At 36.9% G+C, this 22,893-nt stretch overlaps 1 protein-coding gene across 4 annotated transcripts in view; it reads right to left on the reverse strand.

Moving 5' to 3' along the window:
* LOC6041061 (Kv channel-interacting protein 1) overlaps window positions 1-22,228 on the reverse strand; it is a 164,528-nt gene extending 142,300 nt beyond the window's left edge. For 3 of the 4 annotated variants that reach the window (XM_038252017.1, XM_038252020.1, XM_038252018.1), the window contains exons 1-2: window positions 21,892-22,228; window positions 8,032-8,407 (exon numbers count right to left, since the gene is read on the reverse strand). The gene's annotated coding sequence lies outside the window, so the exon portion shown is untranslated. Of the gene's footprint in view, window positions 1-8,031; window positions 8,408-21,885 lie in introns of all 4 variants that reach the window. The other variant, XM_038252021.1, reaches the window with a different exon arrangement.
* Between the last annotated feature and the right edge of the window lie 665 nt (window positions 22,229-22,893).

Here is a 22,893-nt window from a genome sequence, read left to right on the forward strand (position 1 = left end):
TTCAATTATTATGCCCAATCACCTCATGCACACAAAGAGCGACACAAAAGAGACGAAAATTATCACGAAGAAACAGGACTGCGCGTCCACCGAAGCACCGCACTTCTGATGGCATTATTCAATTATTATGCCCAATCACCTCATGCACACAAAGAGCGACACAAAAGAGACGAAAATTATCACGAAGAAACAGGACTGCGCGTCCACCGAAGCACCGCACTTCTGATGGCATTATTCAATTATTATGCCCAATCACCTCATGCACACAAAGAGCGACACAAAAGAGACGAAAATTATCCTGAAAAACAGGACTGCGCGTCCACCGAAGCACCGCACTTCTGATGGCATTATTCAATTATTATGCCCAATCACCTCATGCACACAAAGAGCGACACAAAAGAGACGAAAATTATCCTGAAAAACAGGACTGCGCGTCCACCGAAGCACCGCACTTCTGATGGCATTATTCAATTATTATGCCCAATCACCTCATGCACACAAAGAGCGACACAAAAGAGACGAAAATTATCACGAAGAAACAGGACTGCGCGTCCACCGAAGCACCGCACTTCTGATGGCATTATTCAATTATTATGCCCAATCACCTCATGCACACAAAGAGCGACACAAAAGAGACGAAAATTATCACGAAGAAACAGGACTGCGCGTCCACCGAAGCACTGCACTTCTGATGGCATTATTCAATTATTATGCCCAATCACCTCATGCACACAAAGAGCGACACAAAAGAGACGAAAATTATCCCGAAAAAACAGGACTGCGCGTCCACCGAAGCACCGCACTTCTGATGGCATTATTCAATTATTATGCCCAATCACCTCATGCACACAAAGAGCGACACAAAAGAGACGAAAATTATCACGAAGAAACAGGACTGCGCGTCCACCGAAGCACCGCACTTCTGGTGGCATTATTCAATTATTATGCCCAATCACCTCATGCACACAAAGAGCGACACAAAAGAGACGAAAATTATCACGAAGAAACAGGACTGCGCGTCCACCGAAGCACCGCACTTCTGATGGCATTATTCAATTATTATGCCCAATCACCTCATGCACACAAAGAGCGACACAAAAGAGACGAAAATTATCACGAAGAAACAGGACTGCGCGTCCACCGAAGCACCGCACTTCTGATGGCATTATTCAATTATTATGCCCAATCACCTCATGCACACAAAGAGCGACACAAAAGAGACGAAAATTATCCTGAAAAACAGGACTGCGCGTCCACCGAAGCACCGCACTTCTGATGGCATTATTCAATTATTATGCCCAATCACCTCATGCACACAAAGAGCGACACAAAAGAGACGAAAATTATCCCGAAAAAACAGGACTGCGTGTCCACCGAAGCACCGCACTTCTGATGGCATTATTCAATTATTATGCCCAATCACCTCATGCACACAAAGAGCGACACAAAAGAGACGAAAATTATCCCGAAAAAACAGGACTGCGTGTCCACCGAAGCACCGCACTTCTGATGGCATTATTCAATTATTATGCCCAATCACCTCATGCACACAAAGAGCGACACAAAAGAGACGAAAATTATCACGAAGAAACAGGACTGCGCGTCCACCGAAGCACCGCACTTCTGATGGCATTATTCAATTATTCTGAGATATAAATTTGGTGTCAAAGGGACTTTTATGTAAAATTAGACGCCCGATTTAAAGGCGTACTCAGAATTCCGAAAAAACGTATTTTTCATCGAAAAAATCACTAAAAACGTTTTAAAAATTCTCCCATTTTCCGTTACTCGACTGTAAAAAATTTTGGAACATGTCATTTTATGGGAAATTTAATGTACTTTTCGAATCTACATTGACCCAGAAGGATAATTTTTTCATTTAGAACAAAATTTTAAAATTTCGTGTTTTTTCTAACTTTGCAGGGTTATTTTTAAGAGCGTAACAATGTTCTACAAAGTTGAAGAACAGACAATTACAAAATTTTTAATATATAGACTTAAGGGGTTTGCTTATAAACATCACGAGTTATCGTGATTTTACGAAAAAAAAGTTCTGAACATTAAATTTCCCTTAAAATGACATGTTCCAAAAAATTTAACAGTCGAGTAACGGAAAATGGGAGAATTTTTAAAACTTTTTTAGTGTTTTTTTCGATGAAAAATACGTCTAATTTTACATAAAAGTCCCTTTTACACCAAATTTCTATCTCATCACCGTTACAGGCTGCAAATTATTGAAAAACACTTCTTTTTTCGCATGTTCAAAAATGGAAGGGGTCGTACCGCCCCTCCGTCACGAGATATCAAAAAACGGACATCGGATTCGTGATCAGGGACAAAAGTTACCCCTTAGGACAAAGTTTCACGCAAATCGAAGAGGGGTCGGGGCAACTGCTGTGTGAGTTGCCGGAGAATTACCCTTTTATTATTCATAACATTTATCTTTGTTTTTTTTCTGCTCTCGTTTATTCTAATATGAATTTAGTCTAACAATTGATAAATTTGATGAGGCGTAGATGCATGGAATTCCAGAGCACTGCCAATTGTTTTTAGGTTAAAAATTTTACACTGATATGAATAACAAATAAAAATGAATTGAATCATATAAACTAGCTCTCTTGGGCTAAAGGTATTGATGAATAAAGTTTTCAAAAAATATCTATAAAAAATATCGATTTTGAAAACGGTGAAAACAGCTAGATTTTTTTAAATTAATCAATCTAAAATAAGATTTTTTAAATACCTTCAATGATTTTGACTCTCTTTTAAAAAATAACATTATCTCAAGGGACAAACAATTAATTATTCGATAAGGCATATATTTGGCCATTGTTAATTTTATGTGTAAAAAAACATTATGTGTAGTGTAAAACTAAACATTCCGAAAAATAGTAGTTTCTACAACAAGTTGCGAAAAGAAGTTTTTTTTCAGCACGAGTCGTACATTTATCCAACGAGGTTCACCGAGTTGGTGGATAAATACAACGAGTGCTGAAAAAATCAAGTTTTGCAACGAGTTCCCTTTCCCTTTTTCCCGGCATCTACGAGGTATCCTGCGGCCACTGTGATATGAGCTACATTGGACAAACTAAGAGATTGCTGCAAATCAGGTTGGATGAGCATATAAACACATATGTCAGAATTGCCAAGGAGGAAAAACGGAAAGGATTTATCCCCCATTTCAGGTCAGCAGTAACCGAACACATCATCGAGGAAAAACATAACATCACAACTAGCGACGCGGTCATCTTAAGACACATCACAAACCCATCGAAGCTGGCTATCGCCGAAAGTTTGGAAATCTTCAAGGCAGGCAACAAACGTTTACTCAACAAGGATTCAGGTAACGGCTCAACTAAACGTGGCTGTTTAAGCTGTTACCTATACAGGCACAAAAGAAGAACGAGGAGGTAGTACCTACAGTAACTACAAATACGGATACAGCAGCGATGAACCTTCAGTCGAGAACAGAACACTGATGAAGTCTGCAAGTAGTAGACGAAATACGTATCTGTCAAGATATTAAAAATATATAGCGGAATTAAAAGGAACAACTCGTCTCTGTGTATTCACAGTAATGCACTCTGCTAAAACGTTCAACCAAACCACAACCACAATGAAATTATAAGTCAAATGTTCATGTATTTTGTCAATAAACCGTTCAAATAAAAAAAATGTCGAAAAGTATTACTTTTCGAAACAAGTGCTGAAAAGTTCAACTAGAACTTGGGTGTGAAGCCAGGATTCGTATTGAAAGTTCAATATTCGCCTAACAATTATGCAACCAGTAAGTGTCCTTGAGTTCAACTTGCATTCAATATTACATTTCTTGGTGGAAGTTTCTTTGAATGGTGTCTATAATGTTATGAAATCAAAATAAATGTACAATTTAATTCATAACATTGATTTTAGGCAACCCAAATCAATGAGTATAACGCAGGCATCAGAGAAAAAATGTGTTCAGTTCAGAGTGATCGACGACGTTCGGCCAGCCTGAGCCGTTCGGAGACTGAGCCGATCAGAGAGAGAAGAAGAGTAGAACAGAGAGTGTTCGGGAGCGAATGGTGTAGAAGTGACAAACGGTAGGAATTCATCAGGGCAGTATCGCGTCGCCTGCTATTTGTGCTCGCGAATGGAGTGGTTGATTTTGAGCAATCAGGACCCTTGATTCCGGTCAAGTTTCTTGGATTCTTATAGCATTCTTAATCCCTCTAGTCAACTAAGCCTCGATGGTCTGGTGGTTAGCATTTTTGTCTGCTGACCCAAAGGACGGGGGATCGAACCCCACCGCGAGCTAATGAGTTTTTCGTTCATATTCGAGTTTTCAGAATTCCTTCTTTCCATAATTTCTCGATAGGAGCAGATGGGAATCGAACCCAGAACCTTCCGCTTACAAAGCGAACAGCGTAACCATTCAGCCACGCCTACCCCTAGGTCATTTTGTCGTTCAAGAATGACAAGAAAAGTAAATAGTTTCACGACGGAATTGCAAAAAAAACATATTTTTCATAAAATAATGTTGAAATAGTAGTTTATGCAACAAGTTGCAAAAAGAGGATTTTTTCAGCACGAGTCGTACATTTATCTAACGAGGTTCACCGAGTTGGATAAATACGATGAGTGCTGAAAAAATCAAGCTTTGCAACGAGTTCCATACAACATTTTTTGCAATTCCAAAAAACACACACTGAGTGAAATTTTGTGTCAAATTTTCATGTATTTTGTCAATAAATCGTTTAAATCAAAAAAATGTTGAAAAGTGTTACTTTTCGAAACAAGTGCTGAAAAGTTCAACTTTTCAGCACCCATTTCAGTGCTGAGCAGTTCTCTAGGATTTCGGTCATTCGATTTTTTTTGTATTTTTTAATCCGACTGAAACTTTTTTGGTGCCTTCGGTATGCCCAAAGAAGCCATTTTGCATCATTAGTTTGTCCATATAATTTTCCATACAAATTTGGCAGCTGTCCATACAAAAATGATGTATGAAAATTCAAAAATCTGTATCTTTTGAAGGAATTTTTGATCGATTTGGTGTCTTCGGCAAAGTTGTAGGTATGGATACGGACTACACTAGAAAAATAATACACGGTAAAAAAATTTGGTGATTTTTTATTTAACTTTTGTCACTAAAACTTGATTTACAAAAACACTATTTTTATTTTTTATTTTTTGATATGTTTTAGAGGACATAAAATGCCAACTTTTCAGAAATTTCAGGTTGTGCAAAAATCATTGACCGAGTTATGAATTTTTAATCAATACTGATTTTTCAAAAATCGAAATTTTGGTCGTAAAATTTTTCAACTTCATTTTCGATGTAAAATTAAATTTGCAATCAAAAGTACTTTAGTGAAATTTTGATAAAGTGCACCGTTTTCAAGTTATAGCCATATTTAAGTGACTTTTTGAAAATAGTCGCAGTTTTTCATTTTTAAAATTAGTGCACATGTTTGCCCAGTTTTGAAAAAATATTTTGAAAAGCTGAGAAAATTCTCTATATTTTGCTTATTCGGACTTTGTTGATACGACCTTTAGTTGCTGAGATATTGCAATGCAAAGGTTTAAAAACAGGAAAATTGATGATTTCTAAGTCTCACCCAAACAACCCACCATTTTCTATCGTCAATATCTTAGCAACTAATGGTCCGATTTTCAATGTTAATATATGAAACATTTGTGAAATTTTCCGATCTTTTCGAAAAAAATATTTTCAAAATTTTCAAATCAAGACTAACATTTCAAAAAGGCCAAACATTCAATATTACGCCCTTTTAAAATGTTAGTCTTGATTTGAAAATTTTGAAAATATTTTTTTCGAAAAGATCGGAAAATTTCACAATTGTTTCATATATTAACATTGAAAATCGGACCATTAGTTGCTGAGATATTGACGATAGAAAATGGTGGGTTGTTTGGGTGAAACTTAGAAAACATCAATTTTCCTGTTTTTAAACCTTTGCATTGCAATATCTCAGCAACTAAAGGTCGTATCAACAAAGTCCGAATAAGCAAAATATAGAGAATTTTCTCAGCTTTTCAAAAATATTTTTTTCAAAACTGGGCAAACATGTGCACTAATTTTAAAAATAAAAACTGCGACTATTTTCAAAAAAGTCACTTAAATATGGCTATAACTTGAAAACGGTGCACTTTATCAAAATTTCACTAAAGTACTTTTTTGCAAATTTGATTTTACATCGAAAAATGAAGTTGAAAAATTTTACGACCAAAATTTCGATTTTTGAAAAATCAGTATTGATTAAAAATTCATAACTCGGTCAATGATTTTTGCACAACCTGGAAATTTCTGAAAAGTTGGCATTTTATGTCCTCTAAAACATATCAAAAATAAAAAAATTAAAAATAGTGTTTTTTTGTAAATCAAGTTTTAGTGATAAAGTTAAATAAAAAATCACCAAATTTTTTACCGTGTATTATTTTTTTCCAGTGTAGTCCGTATCCATACCTACAACTTTGCCGAAGACACCAAATCGATCAAAAAATTCCTTCAAAAGATACAGATTTTTGAATTTTCATACATCATTTTTGACAGCTGCCAAATTTGTATGGAAAATTATATGGACAAACTAATGATGCAAAATGGCTTCTTTGGGCATACCGAAGGCACCAAAAAAGTTTCAGTCGGATTAAAAAATACAAAAATTAAAATTGAAGAAAAAAGACCGATTTCCTAGAGAATTGCTCTGCTGAAAAGTAGAACTTTTCAGCATTTATTTTGAAAAGTGTTGCTATTCGATTCTGTTATTTTTGGTACAGAAAAGTAGGCTATTTCGTCGTTCAAGAATGACAGGAAAAGTAAGTAGTTTCACGACGGAATTGCAAAAAATAGTTTTAAAATCGCTGCCATTTACCGTTTCTCAACTGTCAAAAATCGAAGAAAATGTCATTTAACACTTGTAGCCCCAACGGGGTCAAACAAATTGGAAATGCAACTTCACCGGCTCTTTGAACACTTGGAAAAAGAAGTTGGAAATGCCTTTTTCATTATAACTTAGGGTAGACGCATCTGTTTTTGATCTACCTTGTTGTAGGTGATTCTTAACACGCTTCCTTTGAATCCAACAAGAATAATCCAAATCGGTTGTCTTTTCGCTGAGATACAGCCGGATGAAGTTGCATTTCCAACTTTGTTGAACCCCTTGGTGCTTTGCATAAGTTTTGACCCCGTTGGTGCTACAAGTGTTACAAAAGATTCATTTAAATTATAAAAGAACATAAAAAAGAAGAAAAAAACAAACAAATAACAGCAATAATGTGCCGTGCCTTAGCTCAATATACTTTTGGCATTAACAAATTTATTTCTTTGACAAAAGTTGAAAAACAGCTAAGTATGTATTTATGAATATCTATATTTATGAATATCTATACAGATTCTAGTTCGTTTCGTATATTCGAAAAAAAAAAAATCTTTTTTACATACTTTGTCCCAAATAGTTCGGAGTTCAACTAAAGCTACAAAACGCTGAATTTAAGATAACTTTAAATTTAATTTCCAACATTCCAGCGAAACCACTCTCGCGTGGCGTCATTTCCTCCACTACTTCCTGAACTGTCCGTCTGTGAGTATATTTTTTGCAGAGAAAAACGCACTTGGAACGTTAATTTCCGGCCAGCAGCGCACAGGCAAAATAAACCAACTCATCATTTTAACTCGTCTGCGAAACCCAACCCCACAGGAATGTCACGAAGGCACGTTCGCGGCGGTATCTCTCACAGCCAAAAAACTGTGTGCAATGTAGTCACTTTGGGTGATGAATTCCAACGGTAAATCACCTTCAACTGTTGTTGAACTGAGTTTTGAATAAAATTATGTTTGATGGAGACGCATTATTATTCACAGTTTATAATCTGCCATGCGTCTCCATCGTTAATCAAAATCTAGATGGAAGCTCCATTTACGACAATTTCCTTCAAGAAAAATTCAAATTCCATCACAATCTCCTCCTCTCAGCCGTCGTGGTCTTTTAAAAAGGCATAAATTATATCCGCAAAATTGCTCACATACCTTACGCTTTATTTACAGCAGTCTGCCCTCGGTCCGCAGCTCGGTCAACGGTCTGGGGTTCGACGGTGCGGTCAAACTGTTTGGTGGTTTTTCCTCTCCTCTTTTTTCCTATTTTTACCGCCGTTTTCCCACAAACACACACACACTCGCCTTCAAGCTTTTCCGGCTTCGCTTGTCACTTGTCACGTTCTCTCCTAAGCCAGGCAAAAGCTCCCACTTCTTCTATGAAAAGTTAATTTTCTTCTTTTTTTTTTGCACTACACCACCGTCAGAACTTTACTCTGCTTTATCTCACCAAATATTTATTAGCTTTCGGGGAGCTTTTGGTTTACTTTTTTTCTTCCTCGCAACAACGGCTGACGATGATGGGGATCCTTGGTGCTGAAAATGAAAACAAAAAAGAGGCGAAAAATAAAATCCTTGGTCACACACTTTTCCCCCCTCCAATTTATACCAAAACATGCTTAAATTCGAGGAATATTTAGCAAGTCTAGGAGGGAAAAAATGTTATTTTGCAGTGGCAAAACCGGCGACCGACGCCGTTAAAACACAAACCGTAGACAATTTGACACGGATGGCTTTTAGTGGTTCTCTCGAAAAGCTTGATGCTGGAGCTGTTCCCAGCAAATTGCTGTGCGGCGTGGGGCGCAATATATTTTTAGAAATGGATGAACGGCTGACATGTTGAGGAAAAAAGTCAAAGAAGGAAAAACCCAGAAGGTAATCGGGAAAGTAAACGAGACAAAAATCACTGCTTAACTTAGAGGATTTTGGGGTGAATTAGATATAAAATCCCAGAAAAGATACAACAATGTGTTAAACGTAAAAATGTGCTTCTAATTTAAGGCGAAGATTTGAAACTTATCAAAAAATCAAATTATTCGCTCTACAGCATTGCCTTGGCGTTCTCGCTTGCGTGATTCCTACTCGAAACTAGGTGTTCGAAGGCTTGATTGTTGAGGCAATTACAAACCTCTTTTTACACCTAACCTTCCATCCACCCCGGGATTTGAACTGACGACCTTTGGATTATGAGTCCAACTGCCTACCAGCGACTCCACCGAGGCAGGAACCAGGGAGACGACTCCTACACCTAGACTGAGCTAACGATCTAACCTCTAGGTTAGACTGGGGCCAACATTTACTTCCCCGTCCGACGGAAGGCGTGGTCAGACAAATCTCGTCTCGAAAAATGCCACCGGGACCTTCTGGGATCGAACTCAGGCCGACTGGGTGAGAGGCAACCACGCTTACCCCTACACCACGGATCCCGGAACAAATGTACAAAATAAAACAATAATTATAATAATTACAATAAACAATAATTATTGTTGCAAACTTCGCTCAAAATTGTTCGATGTTGCACACCGAAAAGCAGCTCCCGTTGGCTTATACCGGTTGTGTCTCAGATAGTTTTTTTCTGCTGTTGTTTGAGCTGTGCAGTTTTTTTTTTTTTTTTTTTGTGAGAACTCTTCCCAACTTGCAACTTTGTTGCAAAATTTCTGAAATCCACAATAAACATTGGAAAACCCCATGAAAATCAAAGGTCCGCAAAGCAAGAACCATAACCCAGGATGTCATGCCAGACACAAACCTTTCATAATTTATGGAAATATTTATTTACCAACTCACCAAATCGAAAAAAAATATTTCGAAAAATTTTAAATCAATACTAACATTTTAAAAGGGCCAAACATTGAATATTACGCTAATTTAAAAGGCTAGTCTTGATTTAAAAAAATTCAAAATATTTTTTTCGAAAAGATCGGAACGAATTTCACGAATTTTTCATGATATGGTCATTAGAAAATGGTGGGTTGTTTTGGTGAGATTAAGAAAACTTCAATTTTCGAGTTTCTTTTTTTAAGGCGACTATATCTCAGCAACCCGAGGTCCAATCTTCAATGTCTCTTAGACAATTTTATAGCAAATTTTCTGAACTTCTCAAAAAAAATATTCTTAGAAATGGTCACTCATGGTCACTATTTTTAGTGCATTGAAAAATAATGTCAAACTTGTTTTTGCATAAAACTTCGATTTTTTTCCAAAAATCACTATTTTTTCAAAAATTCATAACTCGGCGGCAGATTTTTTGACCATGTTTTTCCATATAAAACATATCAAAAAATCTCGAAAATCAAAAAATACATATTTTGGGAAATTGAGTTTTAGTGAAAAAAAAGTTGATAAAAAATCTGCAAATTTTTTTTCCGTGTACCTATTTTTTTCTCAAAAGTCCTCAAAAATACCTACAACTTTGCCGAAGACACCAATATTGATCAGAAAATTCACTCAAAAGTTACAGTTGTTTGAATATTTACATACCATTTTTGTATGGACAGCAGCCAAAATTGTATGGAGACTTGTATGGATAAACCAATCACACAAAATATTTTATTTGGTCATAGGGAAGGCCCCCACAAAGTTTGAGCCAAATCAAACAATACAAATAAAATCCATTTCCGGTTTTGGTAGAGAATTGCTCAGGTGTTTTCAATAATTTGCAGCATGAAACGGTGATAATATAGAAATTTGGTGTCAAAGGGACTTTCATGTAAAATTGGACGCCCGATTTCATGGTGTACTGAAAATTCCGAAAAACGTATTTTTATCGAAAAAACACTAAAGTTTTTTTTAAGTATGCCATTTTACATAAGTCAACTGTAAAAAAATTGGAACATGTCATTTTAAGAAGAATTTAAAGTACTTTTCGAAGGGTCAGTTTTTCATTTGAAACAAAATTTGTCATTTTGAATTGTCATTTCGACTTGTCATAAACATTAGAGTGTAATTAAAATGACTTTTTTGTGAGCATTCAGGGGTTTACTCCGTTGGGCATACTGAGCCCAAATTCCAAATATGAGCTTGATTGGGCGTAACAAGAGTTGGCGCTTTGCATTTGAATTTTAAATGGGATTTTACCCGTAAATGTAAATTTTTAAGGCACTTTGACCACTGAAGCGTTTATTTTCAACATCACTGGCGTGGCCAGATCCTTGGGCATCTTTTGGTATATATAACATTGAAGTTTGGAGCACCCTAGAGCTCGGTACAGGCCTCCAAAGTTTGTTTTTTTTCGAAAAATCGGCGAGGTGCGACGCATATCTTTTATTATGGATTAAGGCGGATTTCAGAGATTTTGCAACAATCCAACAAATTGCACACATCAAACTACAGCAGAAAAAATACTATCTAAGACACACTCCTTTGCATCATGGCTTAGTTGAGACACGCACCACTCCTGGTGAGCGGGGGGAGAAGAGGTATGATTTACAGTGTGCAAATATTTGGTGTGAAGATATTAGTTGCACAGCAGGTTTGCAATTTGATGCAAAGAGTGCAATATGATTTTAAAAACAAAAGCACTTATAACTTCTCTGCATCAACTCGGATCGTTTGGGTGTGTTCAACAAAGTTGTACTGCCTATTGACCTTCGGTCCTAACCTAAAAGAATCTAATAAAAATAAGTTATGAAAAAAAGTTGTACTGCCGTGCCGTTCTACGCATAATTGTCCCATGTCATTTTTGGTCGATTCTGACTTTTTGTCATTTTTAGGTTTAGTGACGTTTAATTTGTCCCGCCACCAACCAACTTTATCGTACTCAGGCTTCCCTGACGGTTATTTTTGTGGAACATACCAAAGCGATCCGGGTAATGCAAAGAAGTTGTATTCAGGTTTTTATTAAATCATCATTGGCTATCTTGAGGAAACACACTTGTGACAATTAGTACATTTGTAAATCGAAAATTTTGTATTCTCTGGTGCTATGAAGCATTATAAATTTCACTATAAATTTGTAGCAACATCACCGTAAGAACATCACCGTTTTATAGCTCTCTCTTGACTTTGCAAGTGTTACAAGATAGCACAGATCTTTTATATGGAAAATTGATCTATGTCACAAGTGTGTATTACCATATCCCGGAAACGGAAATGAATGTCAAAATTCGGCTTGAAGCATCTTATTAAATGGATTTAGTATCATAAGAAGCCACCATTAACTCAATTTCTTAGTTGGGAATCGTTTACCATTACAAGCTGGGCCTTATCTTCATTCAGATTTATCTGAATATTAATCAGAATTGAAAGTGCTTTTTTCCTAACGTTTGTCTTTGTTATGAAAAACAAAAATTGGAAAAGCAATTTGCTGGATGATTACGAGAACAAAAGTAAATTAATTTAAAGCAAACCGAGCGTGTAAACACTCTTTTAATTAGGAAAACAACAATGGCCAGAACCCACACAACCTCGGACAACGGAAAATAAAAGCAACCCCACAAAAATCTCGAGCAAAAAAATTTAAACCATGGGAGAGGTGGGCGCAGGAGATCGAACGAACGTCCCTTCTAAGCATACTCCTGTTTTTTCACATCTCATCTCTACAGCGTATAAGTGTGTATGCTTGTGTGTTAAGATCCCTCTCGAACTTTCAACCATAAGCAGCAAAAAGAGACAAAAAATAAGCTAAAAGCAAATATGAGTGATTAAATTTTCATCGACTCAGGTCACAAAGTGTCTTATGTGGTTGTGAGCATAAATTTATTCCAGTACGCAGCAAAAGCTTCCAAAAGCTGAACGCAAAACGCTCCCCCAAAAACCCTGGAATGATTGAAGATATTGTTGAAACCACACACCGTACGAAAACATGCTGGCTTTTTCCCTGTCGACTGCGAAAGGATATTTTGAAAGATCGTATACGGAACTTTCGGAACTGAGAAAACGGGAAAGATATTAACTTGGACCGCGTGTGGCGCTGAAAGAAAATGAACGACACTCGGGAAAATAACATAAATGCATCCACTTAACAGTGCGTTGTTAGATCTATCGCCACAGTACCCTAATTTTCTAAAAAAATATTGTTGTTAACCGAAAGATAAGGTAAAGTAAGTAAGGTAATTTGATGGGAACTGGACATGACATCGCTGTGAATATTACACACAGGTAAAGTTGTTGAGCGAGCTTCATGCATGTTTTGATACAAAAGCAATCATTGCGTGTAACAAAACCAGGATGACAAATACTGTAGCATTTCTTTCCAGTAGATGTAAGTTAAACACTATTCTAAAAACACTGAAAATGTGCACAATTTTCCCGGAAAAGAACAGCAAAAGTAATCAGCACGGCACCTGCCTGCAAAAGCAGTGCGCACTCCAGAGAGGTAGAAATTTAATTAATTTTTATGAATGCGCTGTTTTGCACCACCATTAAGCAGAACTAGAGAAGCATTAGGGGGCGGAGGCGAGCGAAGTTTGTGGCGACGCAGTTTAGTAGTACGAGAGTGTAAGAAAAAAAAACAATGCAAAAATAAAGAGTTAAAATGGACGGTGGGGTTTTTGCTGCAGGGCAGAGAAGACAAAAAAACAAATAAACTACACTTTGTTGGCCCCCGGGGAGCAGCAGCTCGCTGCGGGGCGTCAAGAGCAAGTTTTATCAGTGTGGCGTGACGGTAGGTGACTGTTTTGGGATTTTCTTAATGGGGCGTTTTAAACGAGCTGCGGCATAGTGCATACTTTGTAGTTATTTTATATGAAACTTGCGAAAATTATGTTGGATTTTGCATAGCTCTTTCGATGAGCGTTAAGACACAAACATAGCACCAGACTTTCCTTTTGACGGGTGCGACAACGGTTTGCTATGATACCGGTTTTTCTATAGGGATAGGGGGATGGCGTCGCTATTTTTAGACCACATTTTCCACTTTTTCTCATCGAAACCGACTACTTTATCGACTTCAGTTTGCTAGGCGAGATAGGACGCCGTCTATTTTTAGACAATGACTCAGCACTTTTCCACTCTTGCACTTAAAAAAAACCAGGTGGCAGCACGATGTAACGCCACGTCCCTATTTCTCGTCACGAAAAAAACCCGACACAGCTCGATAGCTTGATCGGTGCACCGAAACCAAAGTTTGGTGTGACGGCGGTGTGGATCGGGTACACAAAACTGACTTGTTTTCTGCGCCTACCACACGGGAGAAGTTTAGACCTCTTGATGCCTAGCAAGCCAGCTGAAATCAACACTTCTTAATGGTGTGGTTGGCAAAGGCACTGCATTAGTATTTTAAAGGTTCTTGGTTCGAATCTCGACAGTTATTATTTTATTTTTTTGAATGTTTTTATTTATTCAGAATAATTCTTTAGGATTTCGTAGTGTCATGAAATATAAACTATAACTTTTAGTGCATATAATCCTGAATTAGGCATTTTCTGCCTGCATAATACAGAACGTTTTGTCTATTCCACTACAAAAATCCATTCAATTTTTTAACCCTTTGACTAGAGCGTCGCAGGTTCGAAGAAGTTTTTTTTAACGTATGTAATCTCTAATTTTGATAATAAAAATTGAAAAAAAAACCTCAAAAATATTTATGTCAGGATTGAACCAGGAACCTCGTGATTAAAAGACGGAGATCACAACCGCCAGGCCACCCCGAAATTGTGAATGATGTCTAAAAAACCTCAATCAAAACAATGTCGCCTCCGGTTTACTTGGATCAACCATAGGGGGATGGCGTCGCTATTTTTAGACCACATTTTCCACTTTTTCTCATCGAAACCGACTACTTTATCGACTTCAGTTTGCTAGGCGAGATAGGACGCCGTCTATTTTTAGACAATGACTCAGCACTTTTCCACTCTTGCACTTAAAAAAAACCAGGTGGCAGCACGATGTAACGCCACGTCCCTATTCTGTTGAGTTGCATCTTGGTATACAGTTGGGTGCACCGGTGGTGTACCAAGGTGCTTTCGGTACAGTTGCTATGGTGTGACAATAAACAGCTCGGTTTGGGTTCTAGAGTGACACGAAAACCGCACCACGGCGCACCCGATCTTGGTGTTCATTGCCTGCATTGCACAGTGGGCGAAATGGAACCCAAAATCGGACTTAATTGAACGGGGCTGGTTCCCTGGTATGAATAATAGTGTTTCTTATGTAAAAAATCCGGGGAATCGATTGGTGATGGTTTCATCCACCGCACGAAACGACAAAGGGTCCATTTTGCCCCAATTCCCCATTTTTCACTTTTTTTCTTGAAAATCGGTCTGTATTTAGAGCGGAGGCTTTATGCGGCCTTCCAAAATGCACTTAACTTATGTGAAAACGTCCCAGGAATCCAGTTAAAATAACCACTTGCATCGCAAAAATCATCTAGGGTCCATTTAACCCCAATTCCGCTATAAAAGCATTTTTGACCGTTTTCAAATGTTTGGTCAGATTTTAAAAATCTGAAAATATTTTTATCGTAAAGATCAGACAATTTTACATAAGAATGACGATTTGCACTTGATAGTTTGACACATTTATGTTGATAAAAATAAAATGTATGTGAAAGGAAGTTTATTCTGCGTTTGGGAAAATTGGCCCAAAAGTGATTCTTCAATCTTTTTATTTAGTTTAATTTCTATATCAACATGAATGTGGCAAACTTTCAAGTGCAAATCATCATTCTTATGTAAAATTGTCTGATCTTTACGATAAAAATATTTTCAGATTTTTAAAATCTGACCTAACATTTGAAAACGGCCAAAAATGCTTTTATAGCGGAATTGGGGTTAATGGACCCTAGATGATTTTTGCGGTGCAAGTGGTTATTTTTACTGGATTCCTGGGACGTTTTCACATAAGTTTAGTGCATTTTGGAAGGCCGCATAAAGCCTCCGCTCTAAATACAGACCGATTTTCAAGAAAAAATATGAAAAAATGGGGAATTGGGGCAAAATGGACCCTTTGCCGTTTCGTGCGGTGGATGAAACCATCACCAATCGATTCCCCGGATTTTTTTACATAAGAAAAACTATTATTCATACCAGGGAACTAGCCGCGTTCAATTAAGTCCGATTTTGGGTTCCATTTCGCCCACTGTGCATTGGATTTGATTTCAAATTTCATATGCGATAACAAGCGATGTTTTAATAAGTAAATAGTTTTTTCCATGGTCCATGACCCGGGTCGCATTCGCCAAGTGGATTCAATGGCTATATCTTAACTTTATATTAACATGTTAAGGTTAATGATAACATTCCATAGGACGCCTTCAATAAGATGTCGTGATAAGGTCCAGTCCAGCTTGTGACGATACACTACCTTCCCTATACTATGCAATCAAATCCAGAAGGGAAAAGATCACCAGTTGTGTTGGTCCGAGCCGGGTTTGAACCCCGATCCACCGCTTATGAGGCGGAAGCATTACCACTAGGCTACATGGCTCGGTCTACACAGAAAAAATATGTGAATTTACTCGACACGGAAAAATGAATCACATGTAAACTCAGTTGATGTAAACTTGAGATTGGACGTAAACGGTTGAATCACACGTAAAATCATGTTTTTACGTATAATTTGTTGCAAATTTACATCAAATTAAATTTAAATTTAAATGTTCAATGACGTGCAAAAGTGTTCCATCATAACATTTAATGTTGTAACATTCGGAAATATTTTTTTGTGTGTAGGTTATTTAATGGCTTTCAATTTATTCATTTCGTTTAGCGGTTCTCAACCTGTTGCATACATGCATCTGCGACACCTTAAGATGCACATTCTTTTTGAATATTAATTAGCGTGACAAGAGGAAAATAAAATTTTGAAAAATCTTAAGAGATACCCCCCGGCTTGATTTTTTTGGTAAAAACAAGTTACTGTGGGTCTCGTGGCGCAGGGGTAGCGGCTTCGGCTGCCGATCCCGATGATGCTATGAGACGCGGGTTCGATTCCCGCCTTATCCACTGAGCTTCTATCGGATGGTGAAGTAAAACGTCGGTCCCGGTTTCTCCTGTCTCGTCAGAGGCGCTGGAGCAGAAATCCCACGTTAGAGGAAGGCCATGCCCCGGGGGGCGTAGTGCCAATAGTTTCGTTTCAAGTTACTGTGCAAATTTGGGCCAAATCGGTTAAGGGTAGAGGGTTACGAGCGGGAAATCCACCATTTTTGGACCTCTCGATTCCCGGGAAATTCGGTCGTGACTCAAAAGATTTTTTTATCGAAGCAAAATAATATAAACTAATCAGAAAAAAACATTTGAAAAAACCTAAATTGTTGTTCAAGTTCGAATAAACTAATGCTTCTCTAATCTTCTTATTCAGAATGTGTTACTTGTCAACAATTCCAAAAACTATAATTGAGAGAAACCAAAAAAAATCGACCCCAAAATTTACTTTATGAAATATTTAGTAGTTACACCCCTGAATTGAAATCAAATGTTTTATTTTCAAATTTATTTTTTATTATTTCTAAGAGGGAAAGTTAAGTTCAATTCCCATATCTTCTCTCGGGCATAGCAATCCTCATAATGTAGTTTTTGTGAACATATGGATTTTCCTGATAACTGTATGTAATATGTCTTCAATGAATATTTATAATAACAAAAAAACAGTTTAATTAGTTGTTTTGAGTCGTTGTTTATCTTATTGCAAAATTCTCGATACTGGCCAATCATTTATTAGATACATTAGTTTTTTTTTAACAAAAATAAAATAACGAGTTCGTGCAACTTTTGAAAAATCACTCAGTACGAATTAAGATTCGTAAATATTTTAAACTAAAATTTTGAGTCTTTAAAAGCTCAAGAAACGATTTTGTACTTACAGATTCAGAAAAAGATCAAAAGGTTCCTCCAAATAATAAGGCTACATAAATTAACGTTTCATAGAATTAGTATGAATTAATTGTAACTTAATTCATTAAAAAGAAATAAATTTATTCCTTTTCATTTTAAATTTTGACACAATTGGCATAGTTTCCGGGAAATGGCAAAATTCAACTCTCCATTCCCAAGAAATTGAACATCTCGAGAATCGTCACCCTCTAGTTAAGGGTTATGGTTCGCTTTTTATCGTTGAAGTTTGTATGGGGGTAATTCTCCGCCAACTCACACAGCAGTTGCCCCGACCCCTCTTCGATTTGCGTGAAACTTTGTCCTAAGGGGTAACTTTTGTCCCTGATCACGAATCCGAGGTCCGTTTTTTGATATCTCGTGACGGAGGGCGGTACGACCTTCCATTTTGAACATGCGAAAAAGAGGTGTTTTTCAATAATTTGCAGCCTGAAACGGTGATGAGATAGAAATTTGGTGTTAAAGGGACTTTTATGTAAAATTAGACGCCCGATTTGATGGCGTACTCAGAATTCCGAAAAAACGTATTTTTCATCGAAAAAAACACTAAAAAAGTTTTAAAAATTCTCCCATTTTTCGTTACTCGACTGTAAAATTTTGGAACATGTCATTTTATGGGAAATTTAATGTACTTTTCGAATCTACATTGTCCCAGAAGGGTCATTTTTCATTTAGAACAAAATTTTTCATTTTAAAATTTCGTGTTTTTTCTAACTTTGCAGGGTTATTTTTTAGAGTGTAACAATGTTCTACAAAGTTGTAGAACAGACAATTACAAAAATTTTGATATATAGACATAAGAGGTTTGCTTATAAACATCACGAGTTATCGCGATTTTACGAAAAAAAGTTTTGAAAAAGTTGGTCGTCATCGATCATGGCCGTTCATGGTCACCCGCGACAGACACGGACGACGAAACAAAGAGAAACGCAAAAGTAACTTTTTCAAAACTTTTTTCGTAAAATCGCGATAACTCGTGATGTTTATAAGCAAACCCTTATGTCTATATATCAAAATTTTTGTAATTGTCTGCTCTACAACTTTGTAGAACATTGTTACACTCTAAAAATAACCCTGCAAAGTTAGAAAAACACGAAATTTTAAAATGAAAAATTTTGTTCTAAATGAAAAATGACCCTTCTGGGACAATGTAGATTCGAAAAGTACATTAAATTTCCCATAAAATGACATGTTCCAAAATTTTTTACAGTCGAGTAACGGAAAATGGGAGAATTTTTAAAACTTTTTTAGTGTTTTTTTCGATGAAAAATACGTTTTTTCGGAATTCTGAGTACGCCATCAAATCGGGCGTCTAATTTTACATAAAAGTCCCTTTGACACCAAATTTCTATCTCATCACCGTTTCAGGCTGCAAATTATTGAAAAACACCTCTTTTTTCGCATGTTCAAAAATGGAAGGGGTCGTACCGCCCCTCCGTCACGAGATATCAAAAAACGGACCTCGGATTCGTGATCAGGGACAAAAGTTACCCCTTAGGACAAAGTTTCACGCAAATCGAAGAGGGGTCGGGGCAACTTTTCCCGATTTCGTGTGAGTTGGTAGAGAATTACCCATGGGAAAATTCGAAAAAATTATGGGGAAATGCAAAAATTTCAAAATTCTACCAAAAGGTTGCGTTAAATATGTCGCATCATTGTCATGTGTGAGATCCTTATGAACTTTTTTATAACATATAACTTTGTCGAAGACCGTAACACGATCCGAGTTATCTCTGACGAGTTATAAACGATTTAATGAAGACGTTTTTGTATGAAAAGATTTTTTTCACCAACTTTAACGATAAAAAGCGACCCTTGTACGACTCGTGCTGAAAAAATCATCTTTTTGCAACTTGTTGCATACACTACTATTACAAACCTGATAAAAAAAAAAACAAACTTTACGAGCGAGTCCACGAACAAGGCATACCCCTTTGTATGGGACGTCGTTTGGACCTCACCAATCTGCCTGAAATTTTCAGGGGTTGTTTGTACATATAAAACTAGCATCTGGCCAAAATATGAGCACTCTAGGTCAACGGGAAGTGGGGCAAATCGGGACACAAAGTTTGGTGGTTCAAAAACGTCAAAAATCTTAAGAAGACTATAACAAAGGCAAAATTTAATTTAATTTCAAAATTCAAAATGCATCTGAAAGGGCTTGGAAAATGCAACAAAATGCAGGAAAAAGCATCCCAATTGGTTGAATTTAAAGAGAGTTATTGGCATTTTAGTGAAAAAATAGCATAATTTTCAAACTCAAATAAAAAAATGTTCCATGCAGATATCAACTCGCTTCGACCTGCAGCTTGTAGGGGACATCTGAGACTACTATCTGAGTCTGAGAACGTTTTGGGTAAGGCAGTTTAACGTATTAAATAAACACTTTTTCTTAAAGTGATTTTTTTGGTTGTAAATTTTTGCTCGGGGGACCCCTTAGATCATATTTCCCGGTGATAATTTTATGATATTCGTGTTCCTGAGACAATTTCACGATTGAAACATGCACAAAAATGTTTATTTTCATCCATTTTAACCCTTTAAAAAATAAAAGTTAAAAAATATTTAGAATCTGCCTTTTTTCTGGTGTCATCTAGTATCCTTGGAAACGCACTTGATTTTCAATAAATGTGAATCGAAGATTTTTTTACTTTCATTTTTTAAATGGTTAAAATTGATGAAAATAACATTTTTTGTGCATGTTTCTTACGTGAAATTGTCTCAGAAACACGAATATGATAAAATAATTACCAGAAAATGCGATCCAAGGGGCCCTCCGAGCAAAAATTTACAACCCAAAAATTCACTAAAAGTAAAAGTGTTTATTTAATATGTTAAACTGCCTTACCCAAAGCGTTCTCAGTTTCAGATGGTAGTCCCAGATGTCGCCTACAAGCTGCAGGTCGAAGCGAGTTGATATCAGGATGGAACATTTTTTATTTGAGTTTGAAAATTATGCTATTTTTTCACTAAAATGCCAATAACTCCCTTTAGATTCAACCAATTGGGATGCTTTTTCCTGCATTTTGTTGCATTTTCCAAGCCCTTTCAGATGCATTTTGAATTTTGAAATTAAATTAAATTTTGCCTTTGTTATAGTCTTCTTAAGATTTTTGACGTTTTTGAACCACCAAACTTTGTGTCCCGATTTGCCCCACTTCCCGTTGACCTAGAGTGCTCATATTTTGGCCAGATGCTAGTTTTATATGTACAAACAACCCCTGAAAATTTCAGGCAGATTGGTGAGGTCGATGCGAGATGGGTATGCTTTGCTCGTGGACTCGCTCTTACATAATAAAGGTTCTAAAGTTAACTAATTTATCAAAATTAAAAAATTTAAAATGCTTTTGCTGATTCCCGTCCATAATCCCAAGATATGGCCATTTTTTATTTTTATTTTATTTTTAACACAAGATTTTTAATTGCGTTTTATCTGAAAAAGCAGCCAAAATTGTCTTATTTTTGAAAGAAAAATTCAACTTATTTTTGAAAGAAAAATAATACGAAAATCCTTGATGCACAGTTTTTTACTAACAGGCTATCGCTTCAAAAAAACACTAAGAAAAACTGCTTTCTTCTCATATTTTAGGCGCCTCCATCGAAATTAAATGGAAACATATTTTCATGGAGACGCATGATCCTTTACGTTTGATTAGTTTCACCAATAGTGTTTGTTTTAAATCTTGGTATATTTTAGCATTAACTGCACGGCACCTAATAACCAAAACATTCTGGTTGGAAGTGGAAATAATGTCATTTTAACACATTTTATTTTTAAAATGTTAAAGTGCTACAAAAAGTTTTAGTTACAGAGAATAAAATGTGCATGAATTTATCTTCTCATTTTATATGAAAAAAACAAAACTACTTTGATAAAATTTGCCAGTCGGAGCCGCAAATTTCCCATCAACACTTTTCTAACAAAAACACCACCAACCAAGGGTCACGATAGTCTAAAAAGGTTAAACACTCTTCGCGTTTTTTTTTCTATCTGTACGTGTGAGTGTATGTGCGCTTGTATTTGTCGCGTCTGCAGCCAACACTTTGCGAAGAAAAAACCACGTGCAAAATGTGTGCGCCTGCAAAGTAGTAAAAGTTGTTTTTCCACTGATTTTCCTTCCTTCCTGACCTCCCCCTCGAGCTGGAAAATCTAGCAAGAAGTGAGAAATCTTCACCTCCAAACAACATAAGCTTGAAGCGTGTTCGTTTAATGGCCCAAACATGAAACTAGAATTTGACACTGACACTCACACAGGGATCCTTGCCTCTCGTGGAAAAGCACCACGCGAATTTTCCGCACTCCTGCCCCTCGATACTGGCTAGTAATAGTAAACAAGCACAACAAAATTGGAAACGATGTCAAAAAGGCGCAAATGGGCCACACGCACACACTTCAAGAGTTCTCTGTTATCACTAGTACGAACACGAACTGCACACGCACACAGCGCCGAAAAAAAGCTTCCCCGAAAAAAGCTCCTCTTTTTAACGCGCGCACACAAACACACTTTTGGGGGGGAAGGGGCTTTCACCGCGAAGAGCTTTCCTTTGCTTTGGTTTAAGGGTTCGTTCGGCAACGCGCACCAAGTCGGTCTGATTGGAGTCCGGCTCGTGGCGGTGGCATTTATGCTTGCCGAGAAGCAGCCCCCGAAACCGAAGGACGATGCCGAAGGTCCTTACCGAAGACGGTCGGCCGCCGATCGTGGCACGACTGTGTCACAATTATAGTGATAACCCTCGTGGTGACGGGACACGGTATGGCGGAAGCAAAATATTATAAACCGAGATATCGGTGGAAATTGCGTTTTTCAGAAAAAAAGTGTTTCCTTATCTAGCAGAACAATGCAAAAGGGCCGTTGTGGGTTCCACATTATTCCAGTTAAAAAGAAACCGAGAAGTCTTGCTTTAGATAATTTACGCCCAATTAGTATTTTGCCTGCTCTTTCTAAAGTCTTTGAGAAAATTTTGAAAATTCAAATACAAACTTATCTGAATAATTTTGATTACTTACATGAATTTCAATCAGGATTCAGATCTAGACATAGTACAACTACAGCCTTACTTAAAGTACATGATGATTTATTAAAAATAATAGATCGCAAAGGAGTTGCGTTTTTATAGTTTATAGATTTTTCCAAAGATTTTGATCGTGTTTCTCATTCTAAATTAGGGTAGGGTAGTCATCAATGAGACACTTTTGGTTTTCAACTTTTAACGATTTTTCTAATTTTTTCGTTAGCATGTTTTAATGAGCTT

The sequence above is a fragment of the Culex quinquefasciatus genome, chromosome 2 (genome assembly GCF_015732765.1).
Source record: "Culex quinquefasciatus strain JHB chromosome 2, VPISU_Cqui_1.0_pri_paternal, whole genome shotgun sequence".
Classification (NCBI taxonomy): domain Eukaryota; kingdom Metazoa; phylum Arthropoda; class Insecta; order Diptera; family Culicidae; genus Culex; species Culex quinquefasciatus.